The sequence below is a fragment of the Ursus americanus genome, chromosome 21 (genome assembly GCF_024610735.1).
Source record: "Ursus americanus isolate L20-20 chromosome 21, mUrsAme1.1.p, whole genome shotgun sequence".
Classification (NCBI taxonomy): Eukaryota; Metazoa; Chordata; class Mammalia; order Carnivora; family Ursidae; genus Ursus; species Ursus americanus.
In genome coordinates, this window is record NC_142147.1 from 57,051,066 (window position 1) to 57,075,795 (window position 24,730).

The 24,730-nt window shown below is 47.3% G+C and overlaps 1 long non-coding RNA gene across 5 annotated transcripts in view; it reads right to left on the reverse strand.

The window, feature by feature from the left end:
- LOC123777430 (uncharacterized) overlaps positions 1-24,386 on the reverse strand; it is a 50,453-nt gene extending 26,067 nt beyond the window's left edge. For 2 of the 5 annotated variants that reach the window (XR_015720829.1, XR_015720826.1), the window contains exons 1-4: positions 24,238-24,386; positions 19,953-23,588; positions 19,160-19,272; positions 18,530-18,642 (exon numbers count right to left, since the gene is read on the reverse strand). This is a non-coding gene — a long non-coding RNA (uncharacterized LOC123777430). Of the gene's footprint in view, positions 1-16,103; positions 17,866-18,529; positions 18,643-19,159; positions 19,273-19,366; positions 19,651-19,952; positions 23,589-24,237 lie in introns of those variants that run through there. The other 3 variants (XR_015720830.1, XR_015720827.1, XR_015720828.1) reach the window with 3 other exon arrangements.
- Between the last annotated feature and the right edge of the window lie 344 nt (positions 24,387-24,730).

Sequence of the window (24,730 nt, forward strand, 5' to 3'; positions counted from 1 at the left end):
AACCTATGGGACACTGCAAAGGCAGTCCTAAGGGGAAAATACATAGCCATCCAAGCCTCACTCAAAAGTACAGAAAAATGAAAACACAGTTTTTATATTCTCACCTCAAGAAGCTGGAACAGCAACAGAAGAACAGGCCTAATCCACGCACGAGAAAGCAGTTGATCAAGATTAGAGCAGAGATCAATGAATTAGAAACCAGGAGCACAGTAGAGCAGATCAACAGCACTAGAGGCTGGTTCTTTGACAGAATAAATAATAGACAAACCACTGGCAAGACTTATCCAAAAGAATAGAGAAAGGACCCAGATTAATAAAATTATGAATGAAAAGGGAGCGGTCACAACCAACACCAATGAAATAGGAAGGATCATTAGACACTTTTATAAACACCTTTATGCCAATAAATTAAACAACCTGGAAGTAATGGATGCCTTCCTGGAAACCTATAAACTACCAAGACTGAAAGAGGAAGAAATTGATTTTTTAAACAGACTGATTAATTATGAAGAGATTGAAGCAGTGATTAAAAACCTTACGAAAAACAAGACTCCCGGGCCTGATGGATTCCCCGGGGAATTCTACCAAACATTCAAAGAAGAAATAACACCTATTCTCCTGAAGCTGTTTCAAAAAATAGAAACAGAAGGAAAACTACCAAACTCATTCTATGAGGCCAGTATTACCTTGATCCCCAAACCAGGCAAAGACCTCATCAAAAAGGAGAATTACAGACCGATATCCCTGATGAATATGGACGCCAAAATTCTCAACAAGATCCTAGCTAATAGGATCCAACAGTACATTAGAAGGATTATCCATCATGACCAAGTGGGATTCATCCCTGGGATGCAAGGGTGGTTCAACATTCGCAAATCGATCAGTGAGATAGATCACATCAACAAGAAAAGAGTCAAGAACCATACGATCCTCTCAATAGATGCAGAAAAAGCATTTGACAAAATACAGCATCGTTTCCTGATTAAAACCCTTCAGAGTGTACGAATAGAGGGTACATTCCTCAATTTCATAAAAACCATCTATGAAAAGCCCACAGCAAATATCATTCTCAATGGGGAAAAGCTGGAAGGCTTTCCGTTAAGATCAGGAACACGACAAGGATGCCCACTCTCGCCATTATTATTCAACTTAGTACTGGAAGTCCTTGCAACAGCAATCAGGCAACAAAAAGGGATCAAAGGTATCCAAATTGGCAAAGAAGAAGTCAAAATGTCTCTCTTCACAGATGACATGATACTGTATATGGAAAAACCCAAAGGAATCCACCCCTAAACTACTAGAAGTTATAGAGCAATTCAGTAACGTGGCGGGATACAAAATCAATGCTCAGAAATCAGTTGCATTTCTATACACGAACAATGAGACTGAAGAAGAGCAATTAGGGAATCCGTTCCATTTACAATAGCACCAAAAATCATACATTATCTCAGAATTATCTTAACCAGTGATGTAAAAGATCTATATTCTAGAAACTACAAATCACTCTTGAAAGACATTGAAGAAGACACAAAAAGATGGAAAAATATTCCATGCTCATGGATCGGAAGAATTCACATAGTTAAAATGTCTATGCTACCCAGAGCAATCTACACCTTCAATGCCATCCCGATCAAAATACCAATGACATTTTTCAAAGAGCTGGAAGAAACAGCCCTTTAATTTGTGTGGAACCAGAAAAGGCCCCATATCACCAAGGAATTGTTGAAAAGGAAAAACAAACCTGGGGGCATCACATTGCTGGATTTCAAGCTGTACTACAAAGCTGTGATCACCCAAACAGCATGGTACTGGCACAAAAACAGACACATAGACCAATGGAACAGAATAGAGAACCCAGAAATGGACCCTCGGATCTTTGGGCAACTAATCTTTGACAAAGCAGGAAAAAACATCCAGTGGAAAAAAGACAGTCTCTTCAATAAATGGTGCTTGGAAAATTGGACAGCTGCACGCAAAAGAATGAATTTTGACCACTCTCTCACACCATAGACAAAGATAAACTACAAATGGATGAAAGACCTCAATGTGAGACAGGAATCCAACAAAATCCTAGAGGAGAACATAGGCAGCAACCTCTAGGACATCGGCTACAGCAACCTTTTTCATGCCACATCTCCAAAGTCAAGAGAAACAAAAGAAAAAATGAACTTGTGGGACTTCATCAAGATAAAAAGCTTTGGCACAGCCAAGGAAACAGTCAAAAAAACGAAGAGGAAGACCACGGAATGGGAGAATATATTTGCAAATGATGCTACAGATAAAAGACTGGTATCCAAGATCTACAAAGAACTTCTGAAACTCAATACGCGAGAAACAAATAAATCACAAAATGGGCAGAAGATATGAAGAGACTCTTTTCCAATGAAGACATACAAGTGGCTAACAGACACATAAAAAAATGTTCAAAATCATTAGCCATCAGGGAAATTCAAATCAAAACCACACTGAGATACCACCTTACGCCAGTTAGAATGGCAAAAATTGACAAGGCAGGAAACAACAAATGTTGGAGAGGATGTGGAGAAAGGGGATCCTTCGTACATTGTTGGTGGGAATGCAAGTTGGTACAGCCATTCTGGAAGACAATGTGGAGTTCCCTTAAAATGTTAAAAATTGAGCTACCCTATGATCCAGCAATTGCACTCCTGGGTACTTACCCCAAAGATACAGGCGTAGTGAAGAGAAGGGCCATATGCACCCCAATGTTCATAGCAGCATTGTCCACAATAGCTAAATTGTGGAAGGAGATGAGATGCCCTTCAACAGATGACTGGATTAAGAAGATGTACTCCATATATACAATGGAATATTACTCAGCTATCAAAAAGAACGATTTCTCAACATTTTCTGCAACATGGATGGCACTGGAGGAGATAATGCTAAGTGAAATAAGCAGAGAAAGACAATTATATGTTTTCTCTCATCAACGGAACATAAGAAGTAGGAAGATCGGTAGGAGAAGAATGGGATAAAGAAAGGGGGAGTAATCAGAAGGGGGAATGAAGCATGAGAGACTATGGACTGTGAGAAACAAACTGAGGGCTTCAGAGGGGAGGGGGTTGGGGCATGCGATAGGCTGGTGATGGGTAGTAAGGAGGGCACGTATAGCATGGTGCACTGGGTGTTATACGCAACTAATGAATCATGGAACTTTACATCAAAAACCAGGGATGTACTGTATGGTGACTAATATAAAAAATATTATTATAAAAAAAAAGATGATGTGGTCCATATATACAATGGAATATTACTTAGCCATCAAAAAGAACGTTTTCTCAACATTTGCTGCAATATGGATGGCACTGCAGGAGATAACGCTAAGTGAAATAAATCAAGCAAAGAAAGACAATTATGATATGGTTGCACTCATTTATGGAACATAAGAAGTAGGAAGATCAGTAGGAGAAGAAAGGGAAGAATGAAGGGGGAGTAATGAACCACAGAACAGGCAATGAACCACGAGAGACTATGGACTCTGGGAAACAAACTGAGGGCTTCGGGAGGGGGAATGGGATACGCTAGTGATGGGTATTAAGGAGGGCATGTATTGCCTGGTGCACTGGGTGTTATACGCAACTAATGAATCGTGGAACTTTACATCAAAAACTAAGGTTGTACTGTATGTTGACAAACATAATATAATAAAAAAATATTATTAAAAAAAAGAATGATTGGATAAACTTGGGAAATAAAAGGAGACTATGCAATTTTTGGAGACCAAAGAAAATGAAACACATCTGTCCAACACCAATGGGACACTGCAAAGTTCCGTCCTAAGTGGAAAATACATAGCCATCCAAGCCTCACTCAAAAGAATAGAAAAATCTAAAATGCATTTTTATATTCTCAGGAAGCTGGAGCTGAAACAGAAGAACAGGCCTAACCCATGCATCAGAAAGCAGTTGATCAAGATTACAGCAGAGATCAATGAATTAGAAACCAGGAGCACAGTAGAGCAGATCAACAGCACTAGAAGGTGGTTCTTTGACAGAATAAATAATATCGATAAGGCAATGGGCAGACTTATTCAAAAGAATAGAGGACCCAAATTAATAAAACTATGAATGAATAGGGCAAGATCATGACCAACACCAAAGAAATAGGAAAGATCATTAGAAACTATTATCAAAAACTATATGCCAATAAATTAAACAACCTGGAAGAAATGGATGCCTTCCTGGAAACCTATAAACTACCAAGATTGAAACAGGAAGAAATTGATTATTTAAGTAGACCAATTAATTATGAAGAGACTGAAGCAGTGATATAAAACCTCCCCAAAAACAAAAGTCCATGGCCTGGCGGATTCCCCAGGAAATTCTACCAAACATTCAAAGAAGAAATAACACCTATTCTCTTGAAGCTGTTTCAAAAAATAGAAACAGAAGGAAAACTACCAAACTCATTCTATGAGGCCAGTATTACCTTGATCCCCAAACCAGGCAAAGACCCCATCAAAAGGAGAATCACAGACCGATATTCCTGATGAATATGGACGCCAGATTCTCAACAAGATCCTAGCTAATAGGATCCAATGGTACATTAAAAGGATTATCCATTATGACCAAGCAAGTTTCATCCCTGGGATGCAAGTGTGGTTCAACATCGCAAATCGATCAGTGATAGATCGTATCAACAAAAAAGAGTCAAGAACCATATGATCCTCTCAACTGATGCAGAAAAAGCATATGACAAAATACAGCATTCTTTCCTGATTAAAATCCTTCAGAGTGTAGGGATAGAGGGTACATTCCTCAATTTCATAAAAACCATCTATGAAAAGCCTACAGTGAATATCATTCTCAATGGGGAAAAAGCTGAAAGCCTTTCCCTTAAGATCAGGAACACGACAAGGATGCCCACTCTCGCCATTACTATTCAACATAGTACTAGAAGTCCTTGCAACATCAATCAGACAACAAAAAGGGATAAAAGGTATCCAAATCAGCAAAGAAGCAAACTCTCTTCGTAGACGACGTGATACTCTATATGGAAAACCCAAAGGAATCCACCCCCAAACTACTAGAACTTATAGAGCAATTCAGTAATATGGCGGGATACAAAATCAATGCTCAGAAATCAGTTGCATTTCTATACACGAACAATGAGACCGAAGGAAGAGCAATTAGGGAATCCATTTTATTTACAATAGCACCAAAAATCATACATTATCTCGGAATTAACCAAAGACGTTAAGGATCTATATTTTAGAAACTACAGATCACCCTTGAAAGACATTGAAGACAACACAAAAAGATGGAAAAACATTCCATGCTCATGCATCGGAAGAACTAACAGTTAAAATGGGGAGTGTAGACTACCCAGAGCAATCTACACTTTCAGTGCCATCCCGATCAAAATACCAATGACATTTTTCAAAGAGCTGCAAAAACAGCCCTTAAATTTGTGTGGAACCAGAAAAGGCCCCGAATCATCAAGGAAATGTTGAAAAGGAAAAACAAAGCTCGGGACATCACGTTGTCCGATCTCAAGCTACACTACAAAGCTGTGATCACCAAAACAGCATGGTACTGGCACAAAAACAGACACACAGATCAATGGAACAGAATAGAGACCCCGAAAGAGACCCTTGGCTCTATGGGCAACTAATCGTTGACAAAGCAGGAAAAAACATCCAGTGGAAAAGAGACAGCCTCTTCAATAAATGGTGCTGGGAAAATTGGACAGCTACACGCAAAAGAATGAAACTTGACCACTCTCTCACACCATACACAAAGATAAACTTCAAATGGATGAAAGACCTCGATGTGAGACAGGAATCCATCAAAATCCTAGAGAACATAGGCTGTAACCTCTTTGATATCGGCCACAGCAGCTTCTTTCATGACACATCTCCAACGGCAAGAGAAAGAAAAGAAAAAATGAGCTTGTGGGGCTTCATCAAGATAAAAAGCTTCTGCACAGCCAAGGAAACAGTCAAAAAAACTAAGGGGCAGCCCACGGAATGGGAGAAGATATTTGCAAATGACAGTACAGATAAAAGACTGGTATCCAAGATCTAAAAAGAACTCCTCAAACTCAATACACGAGGAACAAATAATCAGATCAAAAAGTGAGCAGAAGATATGAACAGACACTTTTCCAATGAAGACATACAAATGGCTAACAGACCCATGAAAAAATGTTCAAAACCATTAGCCATCAGGGAAATTCAAATCAAAACCACATTGAGATACCACCTTACACCAGTTAGAATGGCGGGGCGCCTGGGTAGCGCAGTCGTTAAGCGTCTGCCTTCGGCTCAGGGCGTGATCCCGACATTCTGGGATCGAGCCCCACATCAGGCTCCCCCGCTGGGAGCCTGCTTCTTCCTCTCCCACTCCCCCAGCTTGTGTTCCCTCTCTCGCTGGCTGTCTCTCTGTGTCAAATAAATAAATAAATAAATAAATAAATAAATAAATAAATAAAATCTTTAAAAAAATTAAAAGAAAAAGAATGGCAAAAATTGACAAGGCAGGAAACAAGAAATGTTGGAGAAGATGTGGAGAAAGCGGTCCCTCTAACACGGCTGGTGGGAATGCAAGTTGGTACAGCCACTTTGGAAAACAGTGTGGAGGTCCCTCAAAAAGTTAAAAATAGAGCTACCCTATGATCTAGCAATTGCACTACTGGGTATTTACCCCTAGATACAGATGTAGTGAAGAGAAGGGCCATATGCACCCCAGTGTTCACAGCAGCATTGTCCACAATAGCCAAAGTGTGGAAGGAGCCCAGATGCCCTTCAAAAGATGAATGGATAAAAAAGATGTGGTCCGTGTATACAGTGGATATTCCTCAGCCATCAGAAGGAATGATTACCCAACATTTGCAGCAACATGGATGGGACTGGAGGAGATTAGGCTAAGTGAAATAAGTCAAGCAGAGAAAGACAATTATCATGTCGTTTCACTCATTTATGGATTAAGGAATAGGGAGATGATTAGTAGAAGGAAGGGAAGAATGAAGGGGGGGTAATCAGAAGGAGAATGAACCACGAGAGACTGTGGACTCTGGGAAACAAATAGAGGGCTTCAGAGGGGAAGGGGGTGGAGGATTGGGATAGCCCGGTGATGGGTATTAAGGAGGGCACGTATTGGATGGAGCACTGGTTGTTATACGCAAACAATGAATTATGGAACACTACATCAAAAACGAAGTGTGTCCAGTATGGTGACTCACATAATAATAATAATAATAATAATAATAATAATAATAATAATAATAAAATAATAATATCTCACGGAGGGGCACCTGGGTGGCTTAGTCGGTGAACCATCTGCCTTCAGCTTGGGTCATGATCCCAGGGTCCCGGGATCAAACCCCTGATTGGGCTCCATGTTCGGCTGGGAGCTTCCTTCTCCCTCTGCTGCTCCCCCTGCTTGTGCTCTCTCTCTCAAGTAAATAAATAAAATCTAAGAAAGTAATACCTCATAGGGAACCACTGACTATCTCTGTGAAGTTTAATAGGCAAGAAGTGAAGAGAGGAATATAACACAGCTATTGGGACCAGCGGCGGTTAGCGAGGTCAGTCCATGGATATTGCAGGAGAGCACGAGAAACACAGGAGGACGCCCTATGGTGTCCCCAAAGGTATTCTGCCTGTGCGTGTGTGTGTGAAATTAAGGCTGTTTGGTAAGAGCTAATAGCTCTTCAAGAGAGATCTTTTCTCAGACAAATACCGTATTTCACATCACCGTACTAGAAGCTAAATGTCAGCACGGCTTCTGAAAATGAACGTGGGCAAGGACAGGAGGTGGCTTCCCACTGAAAACGCCAAGCAAGGCTGGTGAGAATGTGGAAGATTATTTTTCTGAGAGCTTTTTGGGTTTTTGTTTGTTGAAGGAGGCGCCACACCCAGCGGGGAGCCCCATACGGGGCTTGAACTCAAGAGCCTGAGATCAAGATCTGAGCTGAGCTGAGCAGTCAGAGACTTGGACGACTGGGCCACCCAGTGCCCCTTATCTGCAGTCTTAACGGGGCTCTATTGTGGCTCGTGACTGAAGGCCAGAGCCTCGGGAGTAGCTGTTAATTACCCAAGTCCGTACAGCCTCGTGTCACTGTCACTGCCCGTGCTTCCGTGTCCTCCTTTCGCGACACAGTTCCACACTGGAGCGCACGGGAGGGCAGGGGGCCCTGGAAGGAGCAGTCACCACTGCGTCTCAAGCGTCCACGCAGATCCCTACTGGGCACGCCAGGAGAACCAACCCCACCACTCCAGTCACCCGCCACTTGTCGGGCCGTGTCCTCTGTGAGAACCCTTGCAACAAGAGCACACCCTCCAAACCCAGCGTCCCTGTCCCTGAGCACGGCCTGCGTCCAGGCAGCTGCCCGCCACTCGTCCCTGCGGGACTCGGAGCATGTGCAGAGCAGAAGCAAACACGAAACGTCGGCCCTACGACTTTAGCCAAGAGTGCTGACGTTCTCTGTCCCTGACCCAGAAGCCCCGTGTCTCCTTCAGCATCTATTCAATACACGAGGTGCGAAGTAGGTACGATCCAGACCTTTCGCAGCGCTGGGCAGAAAGACACGGCCCAGGCGGGAATGTCCAGCTGGTTAGGGGTCCCTGAGAGCGCAGCCCCGCGACTCTGCGACATGCCCACGGGGTGCGGTTCCTGCAGGAGCTCCCGAGGCAGCGGAAGCCGCTAGACACAGCTCTGGCTGGGGGCTGCCACCACGTCCCAAACCAGTGACAAGGGTCGTCCACGTCCATCTGTCCCTCCTCCCCTTCAGCCATCGAGAATATCTGGGACAGTATCCTTAGTGTCCACATCTCACACACACACTCGTTCACCCTCACACACACTCGTTCACACTCACATGAACACAAACACATTCACACACTCATTCACACTGACACTCGTTCACGCTCACACACAAGCACTGAGAATTGGCTCTTGCTTAGCTTCCTCAGGGGAAATACTTTTTTAAAATAGGAGTTCTTGCTTCATTCTCCTTCTTCTCCCACCGATCTTCCTACTTCTCAAGTTCCATAGATGAGAGAAACCATATGAGAGACTGTGGACTCTGAGAAACAAATGGAGGGCGTCAGAGGGGGGGGGGTGGGGGAATGGGATAGGCTGGTGATGGGTAGTAAAGAGGGCACGTACTGCATGGTGCACTGGGTGTTATACGCAACTAATAAATCATGGAACTTTACATCAAAAACCAGGGAAGTAATGTATGATGACTAACATAATAAAAAAGTATTATAAAAAATAGTTCCTGTGTGTGTGTGTGCCTGTGTGTACATGTGTCTGTGTGTGCGTATGTGTGTAATACATCCTCCGTTGAATGGTTGCAAAGAACTCACAGTTTACAGCCCAGAGCACACCCTCCAGAATATCAGCTTGTTTCCTCCCTCCTCGGCCGCGCACCTTAGACGTCAGCCTTTCTCCGCAGGAGCCTCCTGAGGGCGCCTTTCATGTCCTTGTTCCGCAGGCTGTAGATGAGGGGGTTCATCATGGGGGTGAGGACGCCGTACGATATGGAGATGATCTTGTCTCGGTCGCGGATGATCTTGTCCTGAGGCATCATGTACATGGCGATGGCCGAGCCATAGAACAGCACCACCACCGTGAGGTGAGACCCACACGTGGAAAAGGCCTTGCCGTGGCCCTCCGTGGACCGCATCCGCAGCACGGCCACCAGGATCCTTCCATAGGAGGCCACGATGAAGGCAAAGGGAGCCAGCAGGGTCAGGGCACTGGTGCACACCATGAGCGACTCATAGAACTGCAGGTCAGAGCAGGCCAGCTTGAGCAGGGCCAGGAGCTCGCATGAGAAGTGATTGATGACCTGGTGGCCGCAGAACTCCAAGGGCATGGTCAGCAGGGGGACCACGGTCAGCAGGAATGGTGCCGTCCATGAGGTCCCGGCCAGCAGGCTGCACAGCTGGGGCCCCATGTGCACAGGGTAGCGCAGGGGGTCCACGATGGCCACACAGCGATCGTAGGCCATGGCGGCCAGCAGCAGACACTCCACGACACCCAGATAGAGTCCCACGACCATCTGGGCCAAGCAATGTCCTAGCGAGATGACAGGAACGCTCACCAAGCAGTTGACAAGCATCTGGGGCACGTTGGCTGTGGTGTAGCACACGTCCAGGAAGGACAGGTTGCTGAGGAAGAAGTACATGGGCGTGTGGAGCCGGCGATCGTAGCAGATCAGGAGCAGGATGAGGCCGTTCCCCAAAAGGGTGATGGTGTAGGACAGGAGGAGCAGACAGAAGAAGGCGGTCTGAGCCCGTGGGTACTGGGAGAGCCCGAGCAGGACGAAGAAGATCTCTGTGCTGTTCTGGCCGTCCACGCCCCTTCCAAAACTCTGGCTTGGTGGGAAATGGGGGATCATCTTGGGAGGTGGTTCGGAACCTGGCGGCTTCCTATAAATAAGGTTGGACTCTTTCAAGCCATTCATGTGTTCCTGGGCACTGCGGTGACCCCTTCACCCCTGCATTGCTCTGGCCCCTGCTGAAGAATGTCTGCTTAATACATTCCACCAGGCACAGGCACTCACAGACCCATCCAATGATATAGCCATTGATCTGTGGACTGGTGGATCGTGGAAGGGATTGGGTCGTTCCTTCACTGATTCTATTACATATTGGTTAGTGGGTGCATTCATTCATTCATTCATTTATAACCGAGTCATTGACCCACGAAACCACTTATGGATGGATTCACTTGTTGTTTCTTTAATGCATTTATTCATTCATCCAACAAGCACCTCTGAGCAGCTTCTAACTCGTCCAGACTCGATCCCAGGCAATGAAATTACAGTGAGGAACGAAAAAACAACAACAACAAAAAAGCCTGAGCTGAAGGACTTGATAGACTAAAGACAAATTTGAAAAGTCACACTAGTGTAGTAAGTGCTAAGACTTTGCTCTGTTCCCACCGTGCTCCCTTCCCTGAAAAACTGTTTCTGCACGTGTCCTTTCCCAAGGTCTGCCACTTCTAGGAGTTTATCCTGCCCACAGATCACATGTGCAAACTGAGGTCCATAGGATTAGTTTCAAACAGACTTTTAAATTTTTTAAAAAGTTTATTCATTCATTTATTTAAGTCATCTCTATACCCACCCCGAGATCAAGAGTCTCACGCTTTTCCAACTGAGCCAGGCAGGCGCCCCTCAGATTCATGTTTAAAAACATAAATGCTAGGTTGTATTGCAGAAGATGGAAACTATCTCAATATTGAGAAATATGGGACAGGGTAAAGCAATTGTGGCCCATGCATGACAAGAACACTGTGCAGAAGTGAGAAGAATAAGGAAACGATGTATACTGATATACTGATAGATAGACAGACAGACAGACAGATTTCCTCAACTAGAAGTGTGGAAGTGAGTGTGGTGGAGGCAGTAATTACACGGGAACACTCGGGTATGTGTCAGCGAAAGAGAGAATGGTAGCTACCTTTTTTTTTAATGAAGAAGAAAATACGTTATATACCTTTATCTCCTCTGTTGACCTGACACCCAACGTGAACTGTCATTTGAAGATGAGAGAGGACGTGTCAGAAACCAGGACAAAGGAGCACGGTTAGGAGCACGGTTAGGAACACTATAGTACCCGCCTGGCACCTGCAGGACTTTCTGACATGAGCGGAAGGACCCTGTCCTAATGAGGGGATAAAATGCTTCCTAAGGTAGGAGAATGAAGGGAAGAATGAAGGGGGGTAAACAGAAGGGGGAAGGAACCACGACAGACAATGGACTCTGGGAAACAAACTGAGGATTTCAGAGGGGAGGTTGGTGGGGGAAGGAGTAGCCCGATGACAGGTATGAAAGGGGGCATGTATTGCATGGAGCCCTGGGTGTTATACGCACACATGAATCATGGAACACTACATCAAAATCTAAAGATGTACTGTATGGTGACTAACATAATAAAAATTTTAAAAAAATCCTAAGGAAATGATGGGAGAGCATTGGAAGGAAAAGGGACCTGATTAGCATGGTGAGGAGGTAGAGGGAAGAGCATGCCAGGCAGAAGGAACGGGATGGATGGCTGGGAAGCTGGATAGATGGACGGACATGGACGGACAGAAGGATGGACTGATGGATGGATGGATGGACGGTTGGGTAGATGGAAGGATGGAAGGAAGGACAGATGGATGCATGGATGGACGGATGGATGGACGGACGGACAACGGACGATACACGGATGGATGGGGAGGTGGGTGGGTAGACGGAAGGGTAGAAGGAAGGAAGGACAGATGGAAAGATGGATGCACGCTGAAGCTGTATCATGTTAAGCATCCTCTTCCCACGCTCCTCCCATACCAGCCACACACCTGGCTCCAGCGGAGTCTAACCGGGGAACTTCACCCCTTCCTTCCATGAAGAGGCCACACCAGCGGGAATCAGGCTGCTCTCACACTCTGGGGAGAACAAGGTCATTCCAAGGAGCCCGTGTGCAACATCTTGGTCCCCGGCACCTTCCCAAGCAGCATCCCTGAGAATAAGAGCATCTCATCTCCCTCTGTCTGTATCTTTTTCTTGAGTCTCCCACAGAGTTTCCGGGAAGCCCGGAGGGGACGGGTGGAGCCGAGGCAGGGGGAGAACTGAGCAGAGAGAGGTAAGTGACTTAAGTCGTCAGCTCTACCCCCAACACCACCCCCGCGGTCTCTGGAGGCTCCTGGGCACCACCTGGGGATGCTTGTTAGCAGAGGTTGGCCTGGGACGCGGGAAAACAACCTTCACGGATCTCTCAGAGGCATCAGAGGAAAAGTTTGGTGTGAGGGGATCGCTCCCCCCTCCAGAAACTGAGCTGCTTACTGCAGACCGAGACTCGGGGTGTGGGTATGTGGGGACCGTCTCAGCCACACCACGGGTTGGCCTGGGGCCTTCCTGAGAGTCACGTTTCTCGGGTGTGAAGTGGAGAGAGGAATCCCAGCTGTCGTGGCCCAAGAAAGGGCTCACGGATGGGAAGGGAGTAGCCCCAGTGACTGGACCAGCTTGGCGTCCGCAGCGGGACCCGGGTGCTCTCCTGTGGGACACCTGCAATTTCACAGCCTGTGTACCTCAGACAAGGCCGTTCTGCGACCGCCAAGCAGTGAGGCAGTAACAGGACCCGCCGGTAATCGTGCGGGGACACGGACAAAAGTGAGCATTGGCCAAAGCCAAGGCCTCTCCCACCTGCAAGGTGTCCAGCCCATCCCAGCACTCCCAAGGTTGTCCCGCTTTAGGACCAGAAGCTCTGCGTCCCAAAAGCCTGTCAGTGCGGCTGCTCAGGCCTGCTTGTGACCTTGAGACATGTGAACTTGAGAAAGCACCTTGTTATCCTTTGGCCTTATGTCTGTCCAAAGACAATGAGGGGACTGGACTCTGTCAACTGGTGTTCAAAACCCCTTCCTACAGAAAGCAGGGTTTTTTGGTGGGTGTGTTGGCCCCAAAGAAACAAAGGCAAAGCTTTCTTGAAAAAGATTGCATGATCTCCAGACGCCTGGGTGGCTCATTGGTTAAGCGTCTGCCTTCAGCTTAGGTCATGATCCCAGGGTCCTGGAATCGAGTCCTGCATCCGGGTCATTGCTTGGCCAGGAGTCAGCTTCTCCCTCTCCCTCTGGTGCTGCCCCTGCTTGTGCACACTCTCTCTAACAAATACATAAATAATCTTAAAAAAAAAAAAAAGGTTTCACGATCTCAGTTGCATGTGGGTGTGAAACAGTGGAATACTTAGAAGCAGAGAGTAGAGCGCTGGCCGCAGGGGTGGGCAATGGGGAGAGGCGGTCAGACGGTTGCACTCCTACAGGGTAAATAAGTTTGGAGATCTACTGAACAGCCGGACTACACTGAGTAACACTGGATCGAATCCCGGAAACCTGCAGAGACAGCTTTCAGGCGCTCCCGCCACACATACAACACGGCAACCGTGTAGCTGGACTGCCGAGCCGTTTCAGTTGGAAACGCACATCTATCTTGTGCCGCCTCAGTCTACGTCCCACGAGTGTGAGTGTGCGTGTGCGATGCGCGTGCGAGAAACAGGACGAACCGAATCTGAAGTTTACGTGGGAATATAAAGGAACAATCCAAACGGGAAGTGAGGCTGATCTCAAAGCTACGGAAATGAGCACCGAGGAAATCTGCCCGAGGAACTCGCAAGGAGCGGAGATACTGACCAACGCACACACCTTTAACTTGCAGGGGAAAGGACGCTGCGGAAAAGTGAAGAAAGAAGAGCGTTTTCAATAAATGGATAGAAGCCAATTCACAATTATTAAGAGGGAAAAAATATTTTTTCTCAGTTTCGCACGATTTCCTTTTTTGAATGTATGAAAGTTGCTTCTTTTTTTTAAAGTAAGCCAACTAAAATACTTTTCTTCCTGAAAACAAAAACATTCCTCTTGGAGAAAACCAGAAATATACAAGCACAAAGCAGAAAGTAAAAAGTACATTTACTTCCAACGTGCGGAGATCTCCCCCATTTGCAGTCTGGCACGTTTCCCTCAGGTCTTTTCCTTTTCCTAGGTGACGTCCAGTTGACACACAATATTGTATCGCTTTCATCTGCACGACACGGGATTCCACAGTTCAGCTCTACGCAGCACACGGCACTCAGCGCGGGAAGCGCGGTCACCATCGGGCAGCGTACGCGCTGTTACAGTATTAGCTACGTTCCCGGTGCTGTATTTTTAGTTATTGGACTTATTTCTTTTATGACTGTACCCTTAATCCCCTTCACCTATTTCACTCACCCCACCCCCCTTTCCTCGGGCAAACACCAGTTCGTTCTCTGTTTAAGTGTGTTCGCATTTTGTTTTCTTCTTTTTTAGATTCCCATATAAGTGAAATTATATGGTCTTTCTCTTTCTCCATCTGATTTCTTTCCCTTAGCACAATGCCCCCAGGTCCATTCCTGTTGTCACAAATGGCAAGAAACTCTGTTTTTATGGCTGAGGAATAGTGCACTGGGTACATACAAAACATCTCCTTTATTCGTCCATCAGTGGACCTCACTTCCATAGCTCGGCTATGGTCAATAATGCTGCAGGAAACATAGGGCTGCGCGTATCTTCTCGAATTAGTGGCAACCCACGGAATGGGAGAAGACATGTGCAAATGACATTTCAGATAAAGGACTAGTATCCAAGAACTATAAAGAACTTCTCAAATTCAACACTCAAAAACTAAATAACTCAATCAAAAAAGGGGGCAGACGACATGAACAGATAGTTCTCCAAAGAAGACGTATGAATGGCTAACAGGCACATGAAACAATGCTCCACATCACTAGCATCAGGGAAATACAAATGAAAACCACACTGAGATATTACCTCACACCAGCTAGAACGGCAAAAATTAACAAAACAGGAAATAAATATTGGCGAGGATGTGGAGAAAGAGCAACCCTCTTACATGGTTGGTGGGAATGCAAGCTGGTGCAGCCACTCTGGAAAACAGTATGGCGGTTCCTCAGGATGTGAAGAATAGAGCTACCCTATGACCCAGCCATTGCACTACTGGGTATTTACCCCAAAGATACAGACGTAGTGAAGAGAAAGGCCATATGCACCCCAATGTTCATAGCAGCATTGTCCACAATAGCTAAATCATGGAAGGAGCCGAGATGCCCTTCAACAGATGACTGGATTAAGAAGTTGAGGTCCATATATACAATGGAATATTACTCAGCTATCAGAAAGAACGAGTTCTCAACATTTGCTGCAACATGGGCGGCACTGGAGGAGATAATGCTAAGCAAAATAAGTCAAGCAGAGAAAGACAATTATCATATGGGTTCACTCATCTATGGAACATAAGAACTAGGAAGATCGGTAGGAGAAGAAAGGGATAAAGAAAGGGGGGGTAATCAGAAGGGGGAATGAAGCATGAGAGGCTATGGACTCTGAGAAACAAACCAAGGGCTTTAGAGGGGAGGGGGGTGGGGGAATGGGATAGGCTGGTGATGGGTAGTAAGGAGGGCACGTATTGCATGGTGCACTGGGTGTTATACGCAACTAATGAGTCATCGAACTTTACATCAAAAACCAGGGCTGTACTGTATGGTGACTAACATAATAAAAAATTATAAATAAATAAAGCTACTCAGAAGCAAAATTCAAAAAGAATATTCACCTGTTTTTTTGAATTATGAACATTTCTATTTATTCTTAGCACGCACACACACACACACACATATACACTGGAAGTGGATATCCTGTCGTTATGTCACAAGCAAAGACTGGTCATTCCCAAACACCTACCTATAGCTCTAAGTTCTAGACCTATATATTCAACTGCATACATCGTTACCTCCTTACATCCCACAGGTGTTTCAAACTCGATATACCTAAATTGAATTCACTTATCTTCCTTCTACTGGACCTATACTATGTCCCCAAATCGATCCTCCATTTGCAATCTGTCCTGTAAATGGTGTCACCATCTACTCATTTAAGCCAGATAATTATCCTTGACTCATCCTTTTCCATTATCTCTCACATCTCTATTTGATTACTATTTTTAAGTCAATTTGCTTTGATTATTGCAATATCTCTTAACTACCTGGCCTCTAATCTCTCTGCTTCTGAGGACTCGATATTATATATTAGAGTGACAGTACACAAAATACTTTTCAAAAAATCCGTAGTCATTTGAATACACAACATGTGCCTGAAATGTCTTCAGATATTCTATTTATTATAGAAAATATCCCCAGTGACCGAAGAATTCTAGTTGTTAATACTTCCAGCGATTCTAACCGGTTGAGAAGTCAGTTCCTGGAGAGCTTTTCAAAGTGGTCTCCCACTCACCTCAGTCCACACGAAAAAGTAAACACTACTCAGAACAGCCGATCAAGAGGGCACTTCCTGTGAGGAGCGCTGGGTGTTCAATGTAAGTGATCACTGAATTCTAGTCCCGAAACCAGTGTCACACTGTATGTTAACCAAAATTTTAAAAAATCATCAAGCTGTACACCTTCACTATACAGAATTGTATGAGTCAATTCGCCTCAGTAAAGCTAGTAAAACCCTTCTATCATTAAACCATGCGACGGCTTCACATCTGAGTTCTTGAGTTCCCACACTTGTCTGACTCTTGATTCGCATTTATAAAATCCAGAACCGACTAAAGTGGTTGCCTGAGCTCGAAAGCAACCATAGCGCATTCAGGTGGCCCATTAAAATAGAGGCTCATCTGAGCCCGTATGAGTGAAAAAGAAGGTTCTGTGACATACAGGAGAAAGACAGACTCATTCCGGTAAAAGGTGTGAAGTCTTCCAAAGGCAACGATCCTAACCGTTCCTGTAGGATTCAGACGCCACTGTCAGAAAACAAATGATATTGAGGGAAAACATCTGAGTTACTAAACTTTCCTGCTCTTTGGGAAAACTGGGTCCATGTTAGGGGACTGTTGTGTAGACAAGACAGGAAACAGCATAGGGAGTAGCTTGTGACCATCGGCTTTGGACTCTCCCAGTACGGGTCTCCTCTTCCCCTCTCCTCAATGACAGTTAGTGGTGCTGGGGTTTAGGACAGACCCTCGAGCTCTGAGAACCTGTGCTCTCATCAGTGACGTGGGAATGGCTGCGGAACCTGGGGTCAGAGGCTGAATCCTTGAGCGGACGAAGATTCCAACCTCTGCGTCCTGAAAGCTCTGACTGTGTCACAACCATCCACTCAGGAGCGCAGTCGCACCTGGGGAGCGCCACCTCTCTGTGCAGCTGCTTCCTCATGAAAAGCCAAGTTTGCGTTAACACAGAACTCCACTCGGAAGCCTCACGCGGATATGCCAGGTGGTTTCACGTCAGTTATGGGTCACGATGGCTAGAGCAAAGCTCTCGTGAAGCGGTGGGAGGAATTATCTTTATGATAAGTGTTGTTTCCTTGTTTTGATCACCTACCGCTGCAGAGATTCAAGGGAAGAACAAGGACACGTAAAACGGGAACAGCAGACTGGCTGTGTTCCAACACTCACACGGTTTTGTGGGACTTGGAAGCGAACCAGAGTTCATCTTACTAGAATTTTCTCTCTCCACCTGCTGCATCAAGTTAAACAAAGATAGAGGGGCCCTTTTCTACTTATTTAAAATACGAGCAATACCCCCAGTTTCGACACAAGACAGAGCATCAGACAGAGCATCAGTAAGGAAGCATTGCCCCCAAACGCACTGGAGACCACCTCGACCTACAGACATCGTGACCCCCCCGACCCAGCAGCGGCAGAGTCGACCCACGTCCACAGAGTACGCACCAGGAAACATCATACGTTAGGTCCCAAAACACGTCTTAACAGATTTACGAAGATTTACGAAGACTGACATCGTATCAGGTATCTTTTCTGACCACAAGGACATGAAACTGGTAATCAGTAATAGCAGGAAAACAGGAAAATTCACAAATATGCGTGGATTCAACAACGCACACCTGCACAACCCGTGGGGGCAAAGAAGAAATCAAAGGGAAACCAAGAAATATTTCGAGACAAGCATAAGTGGAAACAACACACTAAACGTACGGAATTCAGCAAAACCAGAGTAAGAGGAATGTTGATGGCGATAAACGCTTACCTTAAGAAAAGAGAAAGATCTCGGCGCCTGGCTGGCTCAGTCCGTGGAGCATAACGCTTGATCTCCGGGTTGTAAGTTCAAGCCCCATGTTGGGTGTATTGATTACTTAAAATCTTTAAAAAAAAAAAAAAAAGGAACATAAGGAGTAGCAGGGAGGACATTAGAAGGAAGAGAAAAAGGAAGGGGGGGCTCCGAGGGGGGGATGAACCATGACAGACTATGGACTCCAGGAAAGAAACTGAGGGTTGGGGTGGGGGGACAGGCTAGTCCTGTGACGGGTAGTAAGGAGGGCACGTATTGCGTGGAGCACTGGGTGTTATACGCAAACAATGAATCATGGAACACTGCATCAACAACTAATGAGGTACTGTATGGTGACTAACATAATAATTAAAAAAAGGAGGAGAAGGAGGAGAGGGAGAAGAGGAAGACGAAGAAACAATGGTCTCAATAAACCACCTCAGCTTGTACCTCAAGGAACTAAAAACAGAACTCAGCCCAAAGTACTTAGAAGGAAGGAAATAACAAATGTCAGAGCAGAAATAATGAAACAGAAACCAGAAAAACAATAGAAACAGTTGCTGCAACCCAGAGCTGGCTTCTGGAAAAGACTCTCGTCTTGCTACTCACCAGTGGCAGGAACGTGAGGGGGGACAACCTTCGTGCTCAGGCAGCCAACTGCGTCTCCCACTCCTCGCCCGTCCTCGCCCCTTTCCTTCCTGCAGTCAGCTGAATTCACTTCCCTAGAAAGAACCAGACACTTGTTTTCACTTCCCACAATGCACGTTCCTCCTCCTCCTGGAAGCCCCTCCCCCCATCACCTCCCAGGACTCACACCTTCGCAGGCTCCAGCCCGCCCGAGGGCACCTGCTCGCAGACACCTGATGGCCATTCTCCATCAGCATGTCCCTGTTTGTTTCTTCACTCCTGTATCCTCGCCCTTCCCCCCACACTGAGCGGGGTGAGGCGTCGACTCCTGATCCACTGAGAGATACTGGAGCCCTAGTGCCTGGACACAGGGAGAAGCAGCACGTCCTGCTGTCCCTCGTCACCTCCAACAGCAGCAGCAGGAAATGCAGCAAGTTTATGCTGGTCTCTCCTTTGAATTATAATGACCTGCAGTTCCCCCCCCCCCCCCCCCCGCTCTCCAGGGTGCTGGGTTTACTGTAGCCCCAGCGAATCCCATAGAACCTTCCTCACCAGCAAAAGGTCTGACGTGAATCTTGGGCCTGGTAAGGGCTCCTGTGACCCCTCTGGAAACCCCACTGCGCTCCCCACGCACACGTCCACCCAGCTGGGGCACAGGGGCGATGCTCAGAGTGAGGCAGGGCTGGCATGCGTCCTGCCAATGCATGCTGGCGACAGCCACATCCCCAGGTTCCCGCTCTCCTGGGCTTTGCCCCGAACGGAAGGAAGCACTCACCTGGCCGGTCTTTGCTCCAGAGCTCTGTGCAGGGGAGTGTCGGGACGAGCCATAGTTACGGGGACGGGGTTCCTGGACTCAATCTCCCCACAGAGGTGCCCTTACCCTGTTCGCTGGAGTCTTGGTGACCCCCTGCATGGAGAGCCTGGGCATTGCCCGTGAGGAGCTAATTTCATCCCTCGTGCAAATCACCATCATTCTCTTTAGATGATTAAGGACAATTGCTGGCAATTAACAAGAAGATCGGGGGTAGCCAAGCAGCTGGCAGAAAAAAGTTTCCTACCTTCCCTGTGGAAAAAACACGGTTCAGCATCCAAGCTGTAATCCGGCGTGAAAGGGACACCCAAAGGCACATCAAGGACTCGTTGGGGAACGTGATCAAGAAGATGAGACCACTCCCCCTGCTCGTGGTCTCCCTCTAGCTCTTGCTCTCTGTCTCTCAAATCAATAAACAAAATGTTTTTAAAAGGAGAGGAGGGCGCACCTGGATGACTCAGTAGATTAAGCGTCTGCCTTCGGCTCAGATTGTGATTCTGGGGTCCTGGGATCAAGTCCCCCACCAGGCTTCCTACTCAGACGGGAGCCTCCTTCTCCAGCTCCTTCTGCCCCTCCCCCTGCTTGTGCTTTCTCTCTCTCTCTCACAATAAAAATAAAATAAAATAAAACAAAACAAAATAAAATAAAAAAGATGTGACCGCCGGGGCGCCTGGGTTTAGGCTCAGGTCCTGATCTCAGAGTCGTGAGATGGAGCCCCCTCCCCTGTGTCGGCTTTGCGCTGAGCAGGGAGCCTGTTTAAGAGTCCCTCCTCCCTCTCCCTCTTCCCCTCCCCGCCTGCGCTCGCTCATGCTCTCCGGCTCTCAAACACAAAACAACCCGTGACCGCGGACTTACCCCTGAGCTGCACCTGGGCGCTCAGAGGCTCTGCATCGTTTCTCCTGACCTTGGAACGTGGATTTGCGGGCCTTTCCCACTCCCAGCGGCTGCTCCGAGGACACGGCCTTGAGGCAGTGAGGCGATGCTGGAAAAACCTGCCTGAGCCCCGTAAGCACCTCTTCATAAACTCAGGAGGTTTGGAGGGCGGATCAGGGACCCCTGTGTCTTGGTGCTGCCCAAGACCGGGCTGTGTAAGTTCCCTTCACTATTAAAATTGTCACCTACCAACCTGGAGTGGCCGGCCTCCCTCTTCGGTCCCTTCCTGCCGTCTGTGTGTGGGGCCAGCTTCCAGGTGCACCAGCGAAGCTCCCTAGACGGCTCCCTTCCCTGTATTTCCAACGGGGTGGTCCCCCGTGCTTTTTCATCTTTCCAAAATACCACCCTCACCGGTCAGGACTCTGGTCTTAACATGACTTTACATTCCACGGTTCTTGCTGCTACGGCCCTAGGAAAATTTTAGTCTGGAAATTACCCCATTTTGAAAGCATCTTTCCCCCTCAAAACACAGGTATCCCTAATCCCCACATGACTCCAAACAAGAGGATAATTTCGCTTCCCCGTCCGCATTCAGCCCGCCTCCTGTGCCTCTCGTTGTGCCACCGGACTCCCCTCTTCATGCGGGGTCGTCCACATGGGATGCCGCGTTCCTGAGCCTGCACGTTGGGCTGAGGACAAAGCCACGGAGGAGCTAGAACGTGGTAACGAAGGAGCTCAGACTTCCAGCGCCCGCCACCCACGCTGGTGTCTGAAAGCCCGCAGCGCCCCCACCCCTGGGACAACCACGCCCTCCCCAGGGGTTTCCAACAGTCTCGGCACCAAGAAATGGCTCTTTTTGCTGTCTTTTATTTACTATTGGGTGTGACCTCATGTCTTATTCTACTTTCAGGGCTTCATCTTTAATGCTGTATTTCACCCACAATATTTTGTATCAGTTTGAACAATTATAATTTCAAAGAGCACTGTTTAACATTTGCTCATTAAAATACAAATTTTAGGGGCACCTGGGTGGCTCAGTCAAACATCTGCCTTTGGCTCAGGTCATGATCTCAGGGTCCTGGGATCCAGCCCCACGTCAGGCTCCCTGCTCAGCGGGGAGCCTGCTTCTCCCTCTCTCTCTGCCTCCACCCCACTTGTGCTCTCTCTCTCTCAAATAAATAAATAAAATCTTTAAAAAATGAAATAAAACAAAATATAAATTTTAGGGGCCCCTGGCTGGCTCAGTCGGAAGAGTGTGCAACTCTTGATCTTGGGGTCGTGAGTTCGAGCCCAACATTGCATGCAGAGATTACTTAGATATTTCTTAAAAATTAAAACACCTTAAAAAGATAAAGTACCAATTCTAATGGCCGTTTCCAAGCACACGAAACTGCAGACAATAGTATCACGACCTCCCCCTACGCCCCCCTCAGGAGCACCTTGTCTGCTTTAAACCGTCATTTACACTGAGCCGATCCAGCTGCACGTGTCTCTCCCTCCCGCCTCCTTCCCCTGGAGAACGTTACCGACTCCGGCAGGAACGGCTGGCCGGCCCTGGTAGCAGCCGCAGCTAGGATGATGCCTCCACGGGCTGGAAACCTGCATCGGGTCATGCGTTCGAAGGGGAACGGCCGGCCGGGGGAGCTCGTGACAGGAGTGTCCCAGCACCACTTCGACGCTGCCTTTCGGGACGTCCCAGTCGGCCCTCCAAACCTGCTCCAACCGCACAGGTAAACTAAGCGTCATTAACTACAGGCGTCACAAAGAAGATGATGGTCGGAGAGCACGGATGAAGCAGAAATGTTTAAAAGGGCCCCGTGGTTGATGGGGTTGGACGTCTGCTCTGGTTCGTAAGATGCTGATGACCCAGCGGCCTGGGGGCTTTGCCGGGAGGAGCATCAGCTCTCAAAGCCCAGAGGTAAATCTGTTCGCTTTAATAGAAAGGAGGAAAAGTGGGTAATCTGTTACAGTCACCATCACGAGAACAACTTCCTCACAATCGTGGGCCTGTGCTTATCGGGGCGACAGCAGTGGTTTAGGGTTTGCCTGTGGTAGCGCCGGATGAGGTCAGGCCCTCCATCTCCCTTGGTTCCCTTCGCTGCTTCCACAGAGCTGCGCTCGTCGCACTGTCCTTCTACGGGCTGATCACTTGTGGAGACAGGGTTTGCTGTCGGCTGGGGAGGCTTATTAGCCAAGTCATTTTCTTGTGCCACGGATTTGGTGACGTCCGTGTCCACGTCCCCTGAGGGCTCACGGGCATTTGAACGTGTCGGTTCTCTCAAGGGCCAAAACTAGAAGGATCCGGAGTGAAGGCCTCTGGTTGCAGGAAAACTGTGTGTGGAACCGAGAGAGACCCTGCCCGTCACAGCCACGTGGAAACGCCGAGCCAAGACCGCCCGAGGGTGGTTCCAAGCCGCGCGTTCTGTGGATGGGAAAGTGCGGGACGCGGGAGCGGGGGGAAGTCAGGGCAGCACGGCCTCTGGGCGGCCAGATGTGAGGACTGAAGTGAACTCCCACCAAAAACAACTTTGGGGCTGAAGTAAAATGGGTCCTCCTCGATCTGGCCGCATGAAAATGTCCGAGCATTAAAAAACACTATCAAGTATTTTTTTCTATGATGTTTGCCAATCGATGATATTCTAATTCCATCAATCCTTCTACGTTTACTGGTTCCTACCAGACCCGTCTGTCTTCGGATGCTGGCCCTGCCACTCCAGCTGTGCGATCCTGGGCAAACGAAAGACCTTCAGAAATTAGGGTGACGCCTCCTTCTCTCCTTCTCTCTCTTTCCCCTGTTCCTCCCTCTCTGGCCACATCCCCCCCCCCTCAGGCCACTGGGCACCTGGCAGAACTACAGAGGCACCCCGGTGGTGGCAAGAGAACCCTCTAGAACACAGGGCAGTGAGGGCAGAAGTGGCAAAACAGCTGTATTGTTGTGTGTTTTCGTCACCACACGTGCCGGGATGCAGGTGTGAGGAGGTAGGGGAGCCGTGGGAAGGAACAGTAGTAGCCACACAGGGGTGTTGGGAGGGGTGGGGGAAAGCAGGCGGAGGACTCCAGCAGTGTGGTTAAGCGTGGGATCCCCGAGCATGGAAGTGTCCAGCAAACAGAATGTAACACAGCTTTCTTGCTGCTGGAGGAATAATTTATAAGCAGAGAACAGAGAAGCTAGAATGAATCCTGGGGCTGGTTCTGAATGGGAGGAATTCAGATGTGAATAACTCAGATGTGAGTAACTCCGAGTTCATGACACACACGTGTGCGTGCACAGCTATGAGCCCTCAGTCTGAGCTTTTTGCTGAGCGGTCCCAGAAGCAGTGACACACTGGTAGCAAAGCACGAAGCTGAAAGCAGGTCTGGGTTTCCAGTAACTGACCTCCCCTGAAGGGATCGGATTTCTCTGGTGCAGTGGTGGATACCAGGGCTACGTCCGGAACAGCACGAGATGAGCCTGCAATGATGCCTCTTGTGAAATCGTGCAGCTGTACTGATCTTCCCCCGGCCAATCGGGGACGACATGAACATGAAAACAGATAATGATTTGTGTATCCACAGTTTTATTAAGTTCTGTTGCCAGTATTCAAAAGTTTTCACATTTCTAATCTGGATTTCTAGCCTCTACTTCTGTCTTCAAGCTGGAAAGAAGCACACTGGGTCTGCGGTTACACGTGGGGAAGGGCACGTTAGAGCAGGGTTGGCAAAACCCAGCCAGAGGACCAAACCCAGCTGTGTGCCTGTGTTTCTACAGCTGGGAGCTGAGAGTGGTTTATGCTTTCAGGTGGTCACAAAAAATCGAAAGAGGAATGATGTTTCATGACACGTGGAAGTTAGATGAAATTCCAATCGTGACACTCAGTTTCACAGACACA